This window comes from Ascidiella aspersa, chromosome 9 (assembly GCF_963924565.1).
Source record: "Ascidiella aspersa chromosome 9, kaAscAspe10.2, whole genome shotgun sequence".
NCBI classification, from domain to species: Eukaryota; Metazoa; Chordata; class Ascidiacea; order Phlebobranchia; family Ascidiidae; genus Ascidiella; species Ascidiella aspersa.
The window spans coordinates 23787900-23800603 of record NC_139455.1 but is presented as its reverse complement, the minus strand read 5'-3'; positions in this window follow the sequence as shown (position 1 = coordinate 23800603).

The following is a 12704-nucleotide window of genomic DNA, read 5'->3' as shown; positions in this document are numbered from 1 at the left end:
ATTTCGGTAGCACTGCAAAGTTCATATTAGCGTTGATGTCAACAGAAAACGGAAATTGACGAACGTGTTATGACAACCTGATTCGCCTGATTCGCAAAGTGACGAAGCTCATCGCCGAATATCGACAGTGAATAAGCGGCCTTTATAGGATGTTATAGCACACAACTGGTGATAATAACAGCGGACGCAGAATGGTGTGCGAATTGAGCCGTATATGTGCAGGAAAGTTTTCACCGGTATTGTTGGCTGTGTTGATATGAAGGCCAGAAGTCAATAACGCAAGGCAGTTTTTTTAAGTGGTTTGTGAAACCAAAAGGACCTTACAAGTTTCTCCAAGGCTTTTCAAATCTTCGCCTATACTTCTGCTACTTTAGAGAACTGGCAAATAGTCTTGTCAGCCGGCTCTGTGAAATAGAAACCGAAAAAAATGTTTGCACGCATTGCAAGTATTAAATTTTCCACTTCAGTCGAATCTAAAATATTATTACCGTGTGTTGTTCATTCAGCGTGTGTTGCTTATTATTTTACCGTGTGTTGCTCATTATTATAAACAATCGACGTTTCGACGTCCTATACAAGACGCCTGGCAGAAATAGCTTATTTCTAAGTTATTATATTTCTATTTTGTCGTAGTCCATTTTGCTCAAATCAATTTACCCCAAGCCCAAACGTTTCATCGCACTCTCTCAAATTTGGATTAATGAAAAGACCTACTATGCAAAGGCATTATGTTTTCACACTGCAGGCGAGGGTTTTCCGTCTTATTAATATGATGTTAAATATGTCATGTTTTGACGTACCTTGTGACGTCACGTTTACGCGCATCTTAATGACGTCAACCTTGAAAAAAATTTTGACGTCACGCCTTTTTATCGTATGCAAACAAAAAGGTTTATTATATAAAAAACAAAATATCTCATTAGAGCGAAATTCGTTTCTCTTAACCGGCAGATGCAGACTTAGTTTACTATTTAAATTTATATATGTTTTATAATTAATTGTCGGTAGCCTCATAGAAATCAGTAATGTGCTATGATGGCAAGCCAAAGCTCACAGTAAACTTAAGACACAAAAATTAAATCAAATTCTTCGCAAAATTCATACCACATCAAATATGAAAACAAAAATTCAAATTAAAAACAAAGTCGAATTCTTACAGACGGTAAATTTCTCGGTAAGTTTTGAAAACGCTCAGACAAGAAAAGCGCCACAAGCCGTTAGCTTTAGCTTCGTTTCGCAATGTGCGTAGTTTCTTCTAAGAAAATCATTAGCCCACTGTTCGATTAATAAAAGACACTGTCGGGTTAGGACAGGATTTCCGCATTGCCCCCATGTTTGTGTTGATGTCCTCGACCAAAAGACGCTTACAAGTCGCACGATTTGTTATTATGCTTCCAGCGAAGTCTAGAAACTATAGGTCCAACGTCGTTACGTGTCCTGCGTTATGAGGAGTTTTTGTGTCATATTATGCCTATTAGCAACAGTTTATTTATACAAGAAGTAGAATATTTTTATACACCATGCTTTCAGTAATATCAAAGCTTGTACCAGTTATATCAAAATGTAGCAAGCATTGGAGTCATAGTTGTTTCTTGACTAGCTCCCCTCTTAGCATTTATTGCTCAATTGGTATAGAGCTACGGTCCCAGTATAACCGGAGGTTGTGAGTTCGAACCTCACTGTAGGCTAGTTGTTTTTTAGCTTGCCTTACTCTCATCGTGTAGGCCTAACCAAATTGAAATTGAATGGCGTCCCAATTTTAAGTTGCCATCCGCAGGTCTAGAAACACTGGTCTACAAGAACGAGGCAGCAACATCCAGAAAACAAGTCATATTGAAGCAGTTTGTTTGCACAATATGCGGAACTTCGAAAGTTATAGTATAGCGTGCACATGTAGCATATAAAGGAAACACGTATCGAATGTTATATTAATACTTGTTTCCTGAAGAAGTATTAACTGAAAGGTTTGCGAAAAACAATGATCAGCTGATTTTTCTGCTTTTAAAGAGACTTGTAGTTTCTTCGGAGATTGGCAGTTTAGCAAGTAGAAAATTTGTAAACTCGAGACCACAACACAAAAGCATGAGATTTTTAACAATGTTGTGGTGTGTATTGGAATAATGCCCATCGCATGATATTGCTTGGTGAGTCAGACAATGTCATAGCAGAATAACTTTCGAGGTCATTGACACTATTTCTTCAAAATGGTGGCATAAACCGGAAATGACGTAAGAACTGACTATATGCGTAAATCGCACAACTTAAGTACACACTTCGGCATAATTTGTATATTTTCGTTAGGCGTCATTAGTTATGTAATAATTTAACATATATGGAAGTGCATTCGTTCTATGTCCGCCTGTTGCCATTCTGTTAATGTTAACGTGACAACATAGTGATACCAAAAAGGGAAAATGAGCATCCACCCGCCATGCGTGGATCTAGAATCTTTGTTTGGATCATGAGAATTGGTTTAGAAAATACTTCAGAAATTTACGTCATAAAGTGACGTCATAAAGAAGTAATCTTGAGAACACTCCGCATTTTTTTTCATTTATTTGGTTAAAGTTTTAGGTTGAAGATGTGTTTCTGTCAATACCAAAGCCACATTCCTAAGATGTTATCGATTCTAGCAAAGCGAAAAAAATTATATTGTTTTTTCAGTTGGCAAAACACACACACACACATACACACACACGCACAGCACATACAAACACACATACACACACACACGTAACATATATACACATTTAATATGGTGATGTCCTTCCTGTTTGTTTTGATTTTAGGGTTTATTTAAAGGTTAAGGTTACGAAGGTAATTCTAGTCCTAAGATGTTGCTTATTGTACCCGCCTTAACAAAACATTTATATACATATAAGACTATAAGTGTTTTTTCCGGTTAATACATAAAACGATTTTATGTAGGCTACTTATGATATCCAATCGGGGTTCTGTACAGTGTATTTGCAATAAGAGTGTTGTTTCCAGCACAAATTTTCAGCACCTTATATGTTTTAAATTGTTCTATTCATCTGAAAAAATCCTGGCTGTCGTTCAAGTGAAGCTCAACAATTGTTATATTTGTCCTTCACGTAAGGTTTCAGCAAAAAACTCCCATTTGTCTTGCAAGTTTGTCAATCAACACGGATAAATAAAAACCTCCCTATTGTGTAAATGGCGGTTTTCAGTTGGGTAGCGTGAGAACTAAACCGTTATAGACTGTTTTATTTAAAGTTTAAGGAGAGTTATTGAGCGAAATACAGACCACCACGAGCCCAAACCAGCGCCGTGCTATTCCCAGGGGTAAAAAGAACCTCTTTTTTGCGGTCGGCTGTTTTAAATTACGAATTAAACCGTCTGAATTGGTGACTGGAAATTGTAGAAATAAAGGAGATAGTCTTTGTTGAAGCAAGATCAGGTTTAACCGCGTGAATTTGTGGCTTCTGTTGCGCAACAATGGTTTGTTTTGTTTGTCAATTGCTTGTTTGGTTTGCTGTACGACTGAATAATGCTATTTGCCTAGTGTGCTGAAATATTAACTTAAATGGCATTACTGTAACTTGCCAAAGCGATAGTAACTGTTTGGCGCTGGTCTTGTATCCCACTATTTTTACAGTAATGAGTTGTCAAAATTGATTTAAAAGGAAGAATTAAGTATGAGAAAATAACTATAATGATAATACCTACTTAACAAACCCAAACGCTAAGACGCACCCTAACCCAAAATAATGTAGGCAATATAAACGCCCAAACGAAAATGTGGTAGGATTCTAGACCAGCGCGAACTTTTTTTTAATCTGCATAATTTACGTTTTTAAGCTTCAGGTTATTAATTAGCTGTTTAGATGAGACCAGTATCATATGAGACAGTTAGATGTTAGTTAGACCATGGTACAGTATTCCAAACTTTTTAGTCTGTCTGCAAGCCTTTTAATTTACTAAAACTTGTCGCAACCCTTGAGATTGAAAGCAATGACAAATTTTTGTCGGTGTATGCTTTGCCACGCATTTGTCGAAATGATGTGCCATTCAGTTTGGAATTGCGTATCAGTTTTACGCGTGCGTAGGACTACCGAAAGTCGGGTATAGTTAGACGTAGAATAAATCAAAGCCCATACAGAAGTAGATAGCATTGTGTGAAATTTTCGAATTAATCCTAAGATACTAGTTGGAGGTTGGCGATAGACGTCTAGACTGGAACAAATCAAAATGCCAAAATGCTACCACATTTAAATCCGGAGGGTTATATTGCTAACATTATTTGAGTTAGGGTGAGAGTTTTGATTTAGGTGGGTCAAATATCATTATTATATTTGTTTTCCCAATTTTATTTTTCGTGCATTTTTAATTTTGACAACTTTTTTCGTTGCTGTAGTAAGTTGGATTTCAAGATCAGCGCTAGGAGTGTGCAAACGAAAGACAATAATTTGCATTTTACAGGTTCCGGGTAAACGTTCTTACTATAGGCACAAGTAGTTACAACGGAAGTCTTGTAGACTATAGAACAGGGGTTGCCAAGCTTTTTTATTATAAATGGCCGTAAAGGACTGGTGGTCGCGGGCCGGACTACTGTTACGATTTAAGGCCTAATTTAAAATTTTGTTTCGAGCTTTTTTGGCTTGATTTTTATGTAAAAAAGTATTTTCCAAGAAAAAAATAAGCTATATGAAATCGCAGTTTAAGTTGAAATTTTATCAAAGTTAGCTAGGATTTGCATCCGATAAAATTTTCCGGTAATATACTTTTAATGACGATGTTTTTGGTTCACTAAGAAAATAAGTATTTATCTGCTTTTTTAGAATACATCGACCTTTTATCAACGTTGTATTCGTGCCTCCCTTTTAACATTAACACGGAAAATAACCAGCCCTACAATTTCTAAATCATTAGCTTCGTGTCTAGATAGTAAATAATCAGTTTAAAGTTTTAAGTTGTTAGTATTTGGTTTTAAATCGATGTTTTAAAGTTCTTGGTGTTGCGATTGATTTGTGGGCGGCCACTCTATAATGAGAAATTAAAAGGAGACGCCATCAATAAAATATAAGGCGGCTGGTCAGTTGATGCACTCAAGTGATTGAATTGCGACAAAAATCAATGAGAAACCACTAAGCAGACCGGATACACTAACCGCATATCGTAAATATAACGAAACGACATTAGTAAACAAACCAGTAATTTTTTTCATTGACTGGTTAAATATCGCTAGGTGTTCCGCAATGAATTTTTTGTGGATACACTGGTTAAAAACAGAGGTGTTGGCAGCCGATGTCACATACACGGGCGGCTGTATAATGTCGCATATAAGGGCGGATCTTTCTACCAGATATACTGTGTGATGTAAAACGTCGGAATGGCGTTACAACATTTCTCAGTTGTTAATTATAAAGTGTTTGTTTGTAGAGTTCTTCTTTGCCAGAAGAGCTCTACAAACTTGATATTATGCCTGGCAGCAATAGCTTATATATAAAGTGTTTGTGTTGCCTGACAGCAATGACGTCATTCTATGCCTTTATCATGACATCACACTATTCAAGTGGTTTAACAATTTTTCCAAATTCGGCTAGTTAACGACTCTGGATAGGTCGCCTTTGTTTTATAAAAGCTATCACCAGTTTAAATGCTCCATTGTGATTTGTTGATTTATTTTGTGACAATATAACTTGTTGTGTAATCATGGGTAAATCATTGTAATAAAAAAAAATTTTTGCTCTTCCAATCAGGCCCAGACAAGCACTGAGCAAAACTGATATTAAATAAAATGCTGTTGTGTCGTTTATTTTATTGCATTTATATAAACTTTTGATTGGAAAAAAGTTGTTTTTTCGGCTAATTATTTTAATGCATAAAGTGCCTAAAAAGTACTATACTGCATAAGCAGCTAAGAATTCTACTAAGCTGTCTTACAGCGTCAGACATTCAGTAAGCGCATAAACAAATTATACCTGAAAGAAGACACTTAAATTTGGTTATTGGTGAGCACCGCACTGAGCATGTATTGCATAGCTTCCTCATAGGTTTATTTGAAATGCGTCGTCTAAGTGCTACTATGCTACTCACTATTTACTTAGGCCCGCTATTGTTGTTTTTGCGTTGGTGTAAATTTAGACTAGTATATTACGAATATAACCAGTTCATTGTAACAAGAGTAGATTTGTATAAATCCAACGTAATGTTAATGGGGTTAGCACTTTTTAGTCAGCGCTTCTCAAATAAAAGCTATAACTTGTTGGAATATATACCTCAATCAATATTATTTATGTAAGATGATACAATTTTTCGTCAATTTCTGCACATTAAGGCTCTACATCTTTTATTTTACACCAGCAGACTTTTTTTATATTGATATATCATTTGGTGGTAGCCATGTTAGTTTTACTTCAAGGAAAGACAGGTATTAATTGATAATTGATTTTTTCTTTCTCGAACACGCAATAATTTGGTTGTTCGATTTTGTGTTTTGCATTATTCCGAGATTTTATTTCGGTATATGGGGCAGCACGAATTGCAATTCACTTCTAAAATCGATAATAGTAAAAAGCAGACTTGAAGTCAGATGCGCACAGCAGTGTTGATACTGTTTTCTTATGTTGAGGAATGCTAATTGTTTGCCATAAGCCACAGTTTCGATTTTAAGATCATAATGATATCTGGCTTATTCATTTGGTTAAATGACGTCGACGTATTTGTTTAAATGACTAAACACAAAAGCAGTGCAATTTGAGTCACTTTTGATCACAAGAGTGATTTGTACGCAATACAATCCTTCTTGCAACACAAAGAGTAAGCTACAATCAACATACATACGCACACATAAATCTGCCCACACACAAAACCAAACAAATAACATGGTGTATCCCATTTCCGATCACTTATTGCTACTGATTGCAAAACAGAACCCGCATTAACCCTACGCAGTTTGTGAATCAGCTTCGCGTTATAAAACCAAAGACCTGCAAGACTGAGTTGTACAGTCACTAAATACCGTCACCGCAGCTGCGGGTGACATTTGCAGCAGAAATCAGGTAAGTCACGTCTTGCCGCATTTAGTCACACAGCATGTCAGTTCGCTAATGCTTGCTTGTATAAATAGAAGAAAGCAAAATTAGGCAGGATGTTTTTTGGAAGACTAAACGGGTTTGCAATTTGTAGTGCAGCTGAAGCGTTGGTTTTATTGAAAGCAGACAAACAATCAGTCAGTTTAAGCATTTCAAAATTAAAATGGCAACTATATAAAATGTTTTGTTTTGCAGGGCGTTTGTCATGATTTACTTTCTCAAAACTTTAATATGCCGCAATTAAGATTGACAGACAACATCTCAATTGATTTTAACACGAACGTCAATTGGAAAGACGATACTGGCATACTTAAAAGTCATCTTAATAAAAGCCAAGTAGTTGCGAGTGGCAAAACACGCTTGGAAAACAAGAATCTTGACCGATTTTCAGATTATTATTATCGGTTAAATTGTTGAGGCTATTTGAGGAGCATAGAACATAAACTGAATTACCCCCTTCCGAGTAATGCATCCTTAATTGCCCTCTTGTTATAAAGCTGTTAAGCGCATGCGGCCTTACTTTGATTGACAGGCCAAGGTTTAATGCTAATTTTGTTCATTGATTAATGATGATGAGCGTATATATTTTAAGTTTGTGTCAAGAGCAAAGGGCATATAAGAGCGCAAAAGAATAAGATCTACAAGGCACAATGTCACACGACAACGCAGCATTTTATTCTATTAATGGTAAATCTATAATAAAATCGGTAACGAGGTAACTAAACTAGTAAACTAATAGCCACATTTGGCCTAATACGTGAAGGTATTTAAACGATTACATTTAAACTTTAATATTTTAGCGATTAAATTTAAACGATAAAATTTCAATTATTTTGTTTGAGCGTAGTAATGACGTCATTTGGTATAGAATCCGATCAGAGTACCCTTTGTCCGAAATATCGGCCATCTGTAACGGGCTCGTCAGTATTTTGCTTACAACTTTTTGTTAAAGTCGTCGCGCGGCGCAACAATGTCGAACCATTATTACGTCACAGTGAGCGGAAGTTTTACTGAGAGCCAAGCGCCTCCATTTGTCAATCGAACTAGTTAATAGCAATGAACCCTGTTCGAGGCCGCGCCAAAAGGCCATAGGTCAGTTCGCGTTTCAATGTTCAGGCCATGGCGGATTTGGACGCTGGTCTAGAATCCTGCCATATTTTCGTCTGTCGGTTTATGTTGCTAATATTATTTGCGTTAGGGTGCGGGTTAGCGGTTGGGTGGGATAAGTTAGTATTACTATGATATTTATGCTTCCATATTTATTTCTTGTAATTGGAATTGTGACAACTCGTTCGTTACGGTAATAAAATGATAGGATTGTAGACAAGCAGCGCCCAGGTTTGTTGCTGAGACGTAGTGTGCTTCAGCGTCGCAGTTTAGTTGCTTTTTGTGATGGAGCTTCTGTTTTCTGAATAAGTGATCTGATTAGCGTTTTGCTGAAAGAACACAAGCTTTGAACTAGAATGTAACTTATTATCCAGAAAGTGGGATAATACTTTGATAATACAGTAGTTTCAAGGGTGGTTTGAACCCCCCAATTTTTAAACCCCTGTGGAAGCACAGTTGTGCCAAAGCATGTCAACATTGTAACATGATCTGTCGTTCAACTGTGCCACCTAATTTCCCAATTAGAATTACACATATGCGGCAAGTCCGAAGTAGTGCAAAATACCGAGGGGTTGTCGTAACACGCATATACCAGTTGGCTAAAAGAGAAGTAGAAAAACTGCAAAAAATCCGCACCCAAGTCACGTTATATGCCAGCGTTATTGACCGGAAATTAAAAAAGCGTCATATGCAAATTGCAATCGGTATAAAGCAATTTGGTTTTCCTTCACATTTTGCGAGTGGTGTTTCAGAGTAACTATGAGCTTTATTGCAAGTTTAGCGAGAAATAATGTTTGAGTATGTTTCATATTCAGATCTTGATGCGCGTTTTTTTTTTAAGTTTTTGTTGAAAATGTTATCCAATTTTAACTTAATTCTATCTGTAAATTTAGCAGATTATGTTTGTGGCATAAAGTTAACTTGTGCTATTTAGAACATTTTGTACGTTTTACTGGATTTTTGCTGAACACACAAAAAGTATGGCACTTTTTTCCTTTGTAGCTCGCCAATCAAAATTCTTAAAAAGTATTTAGAAGCATTTGCTTTCTAAAAACTTACGACAATGTGTGTGAACAATGTGTTGGCCTTCCTAGTGAACTTCGCGTTTTCAGGGCGTTTTTGTGCATCTTTGCTGGTCGACTGATCGACATGGCAGACTTTGAGAGTCAAGAATATGTTTATTCCTATTTTTTTAAATGCATGTTACCAATGCTGGATATGAAACGAATCCGTTGTCGAAAGTTTGTATTAAAACAATTTAGGCCAAACGTAATAAAACAATGGCGCATAGTTCATAACCTGACCTGAAACGGCTTTCGAGCAAACGTTAGACCCTAAACATGTTTGGCAGTGAATTGAAAAGCTAGCGTGGACTTTTTAATTGGTTAAAACAATTTCGAGAAAACAATAAACGCGACTATATAGTGTTGGTTTTGGTTTTGTAATGTAAACTGGCTGTACTGCTCGGCGCGTATTTTTAGATTCGTCCCGTCTTCCAACCCTAAATCACAAAACACCCTTTTAGCGGACCTGTGTGTCCACCGTTGTGCACTTATAACCCTTTAACCATTGTTCAAAATCGCTAACACTCGTTCCTAAGAGTTCAGCAGTTGCTAACTGACGCATAATGTCCTTTCGCCAACTTTCGATTTCGTTAGAGAGCGGAACTGTTATTGACTGCGGTTTGACTGATATCTTTGTGGACACCACTCGCGTTTAACGTTGTTGCTTAGATCAGGAATACTTTGCAAGTTCAGGCGAGGGCCGCGTTCCGGGGTAACCAAATCAAGACCCCCCTCTCCTTGAAAAAAACAATCTGTCTACATTACTCTTTCTGCGCAAAAATTTCAATTTTTTTTTTGCCTAACAAATATTTTTAGTAATATCACGTATTTAAAAAATTCCTATTATGACGTATTGTGAAAAAATGTTTTTATGTCCCCCCATGAACCCCTTGCTCAAATATGTTTGCGCCACTAGAATTTTTGTTGTTGTGCAAAAAGCTATTCATCGCGCGACAAGCAAGCAAAACAAAGGACTTGGTGGCAACTGAAGGGGATTTTTAAACAATGGCTAAAAAAAATACTTTCCTCTCATTGTGATGAAAATTTTGCATTGTGATGACTTTCGGCTGCTGCAACTAACGTACTAAAAACAACAGTCAATATCAATTAAAAAAAGCCTTGAACCGCCAACAACATGGACTGTGACAAAAAATTAACAAATTTTCACGTTTTAAATACTACAAAACAGTTATTGTTGCCCTTAGCTTTTCAACCGTTTTCCGTGGGTTTAATTCTTTATAAATTGACCTGTAAACGGCCAATTACTCAAAGAAATCCCGTGCTGATGTTTGCAAAACCAGCACTTGTCCATTCACTCAAGTCTGCCCAGAAGTATTTGCGTGTTTTTGGCGTGTAATTAGCTTGTTGACGGCTTTTCTGACCACAAAGCGATTTCCTTCAAATTAAGTCGGACATTTGTCAGTTGAAAAACATGGTCAGCAAACAATCCTTATCCATTAGTGCAGATGTTCTCAAATGCACACACAATGAAATAGTATCTAACCTAAGTGATAATAAAATACTTCCGTTTGATATTAACCCCCTGACAAATGAATTCGAAATCATTGTTGCGAGAAAACGGCAGCAATTTATTTTAAGTTTAAGAAAAACGAAAAAATATTTTATATATACAATAATTCAAAAAATATATATATTCCTATCGCTGGGTGTTTCGCAAGTCAACAAAACTTTTCCAAGGGCGCCGCATTAAATCAAACGTCTAAATATCACTGTATTAGAGCAAGTAGATCTTATGAGATGTTGCCACACAAGATCACGTATCCGGAGGTTGTGAGTTCGAACCTCACCGCAGGCTAGTTGTTTTTCTAGCCTGACCTTTCTATAATCCTGATCAGGCGGACTTATTTCGGTAAGCCTTTCCGAAGGCATCTTGTGTACTATGTAATGCCGTTGTCGTTGCACAGTTCGGCTTCAGAATGGATTGGTCACAGAATAAACATTGTGTAGATGTATGTTCAAGTTTTTGTAAGATGTTGTTGCGGATTTGTGATTGTGAAGCAAACGCGTGATTCTTGTCAGCAATTGATACACGTTCGCTTCCTGAATGATCTTTACAAACCAGGAAGGTGCCAGAAAAGGACAATTTAAACAACATTAAATACGAATTGTCTTCCTTATATCACCTTGGTTTGGTGTAATAGTGGTTTTCGCTTCTTTGGACTTGCCGAGCTCAGTGGTCATCAACGTGTAGTATTCGTACCAATGTTATGAAGTTTTCAAATGAAATCCCTGTCAAGTTATTTGAAATATAATTCCATGCCAAATCTTCTGCAAAAAATATAATTGGAGCCCCAGTCAAGTCATTATTAGAGCACGTTAACTTCAAATTAAGTCATTGAAATCAAAAGATAATGTTAATCTATTAAAATTGGTCAATTCGGAAGTGTATGAGCAATATCTCGACAGAAAAATCACAAAAACACACTATATTGCAAGCAAATTGTTTGCTATAAAAAATGGGATAAATAAACAAGTTACTGGATACAATGATTTAAGTCCAAGCCAAGTCATTTTTTAAAACGGCTCAAGTCAATTCAAGTAGTTTAGTTACATTAGTACACTTAAGTCAATGACTTAAGTTATTACAACACTGTTAAGCACAAATATAGTTTTTTGTTGTTTTTTTGTCGAAAAATTTCCGAACACAACCCATATATAACTTCAATAAAAATATAAAAGCCATAATATTTGATAAAAGCGACAAGGCCTTTTTTCGCTGCTATTTTTGTTCCTTTTTCCTTTCTTTTTTACGTTTTATCGCTTTTATCTTCACGTCATTTTTACACTGATGATGGCATGAGTTATTGCTGAAACGTCTGTAAATTGCGAAATGCCTCTTTTCTCAAATATTATGGCTTTTATATTTTTATTGAAGTTACTAAAAAAAACCGTGAATTGTGTTCCAAACTCATATATAAATTAACATATAAATAAATGTTCAACCTCCGAGAAAATGGGCCAAAGAAGATTCCTGAACCCTTGTTTTTAGCAAACGGACTTTGCCCCTTTACGTGACAACGTGACAGTTAAGCGGCCGCATGAGCTCTTTTTCTTGGAAGATGTAAATGGATATCCTCGATTTTTAAAGCTACCTGCCCGGGGACCAGAATTTTCGGAATCAAACCATCACGAAGTTTGCGAGGGACCCTAAAGTTTTTATTGCCGAAAAGCACATCAGTCTAAATCACTGTCTCACAACCTTTAGGTCGCGACCTGAGTTTTATTTTAGTTGGGTCTCCCCCTGTAATAGTTGACAAGGTTAGCGTTATTGGAGATTTTACATTGAGATTTTCTTTAAAATTAAGACATGAATTACATTAAATTAATTCGAATTAAGTTTTGCTATTGTCTTAAGTTTTGTTCACTTACAAAAAGTTCAATGCAGAGAGTTGGGTCGCTAAGGCTTCGCTGTTGTACTTGCGCTTAGTATTTGGGTTAAGTGACATTTGAAATA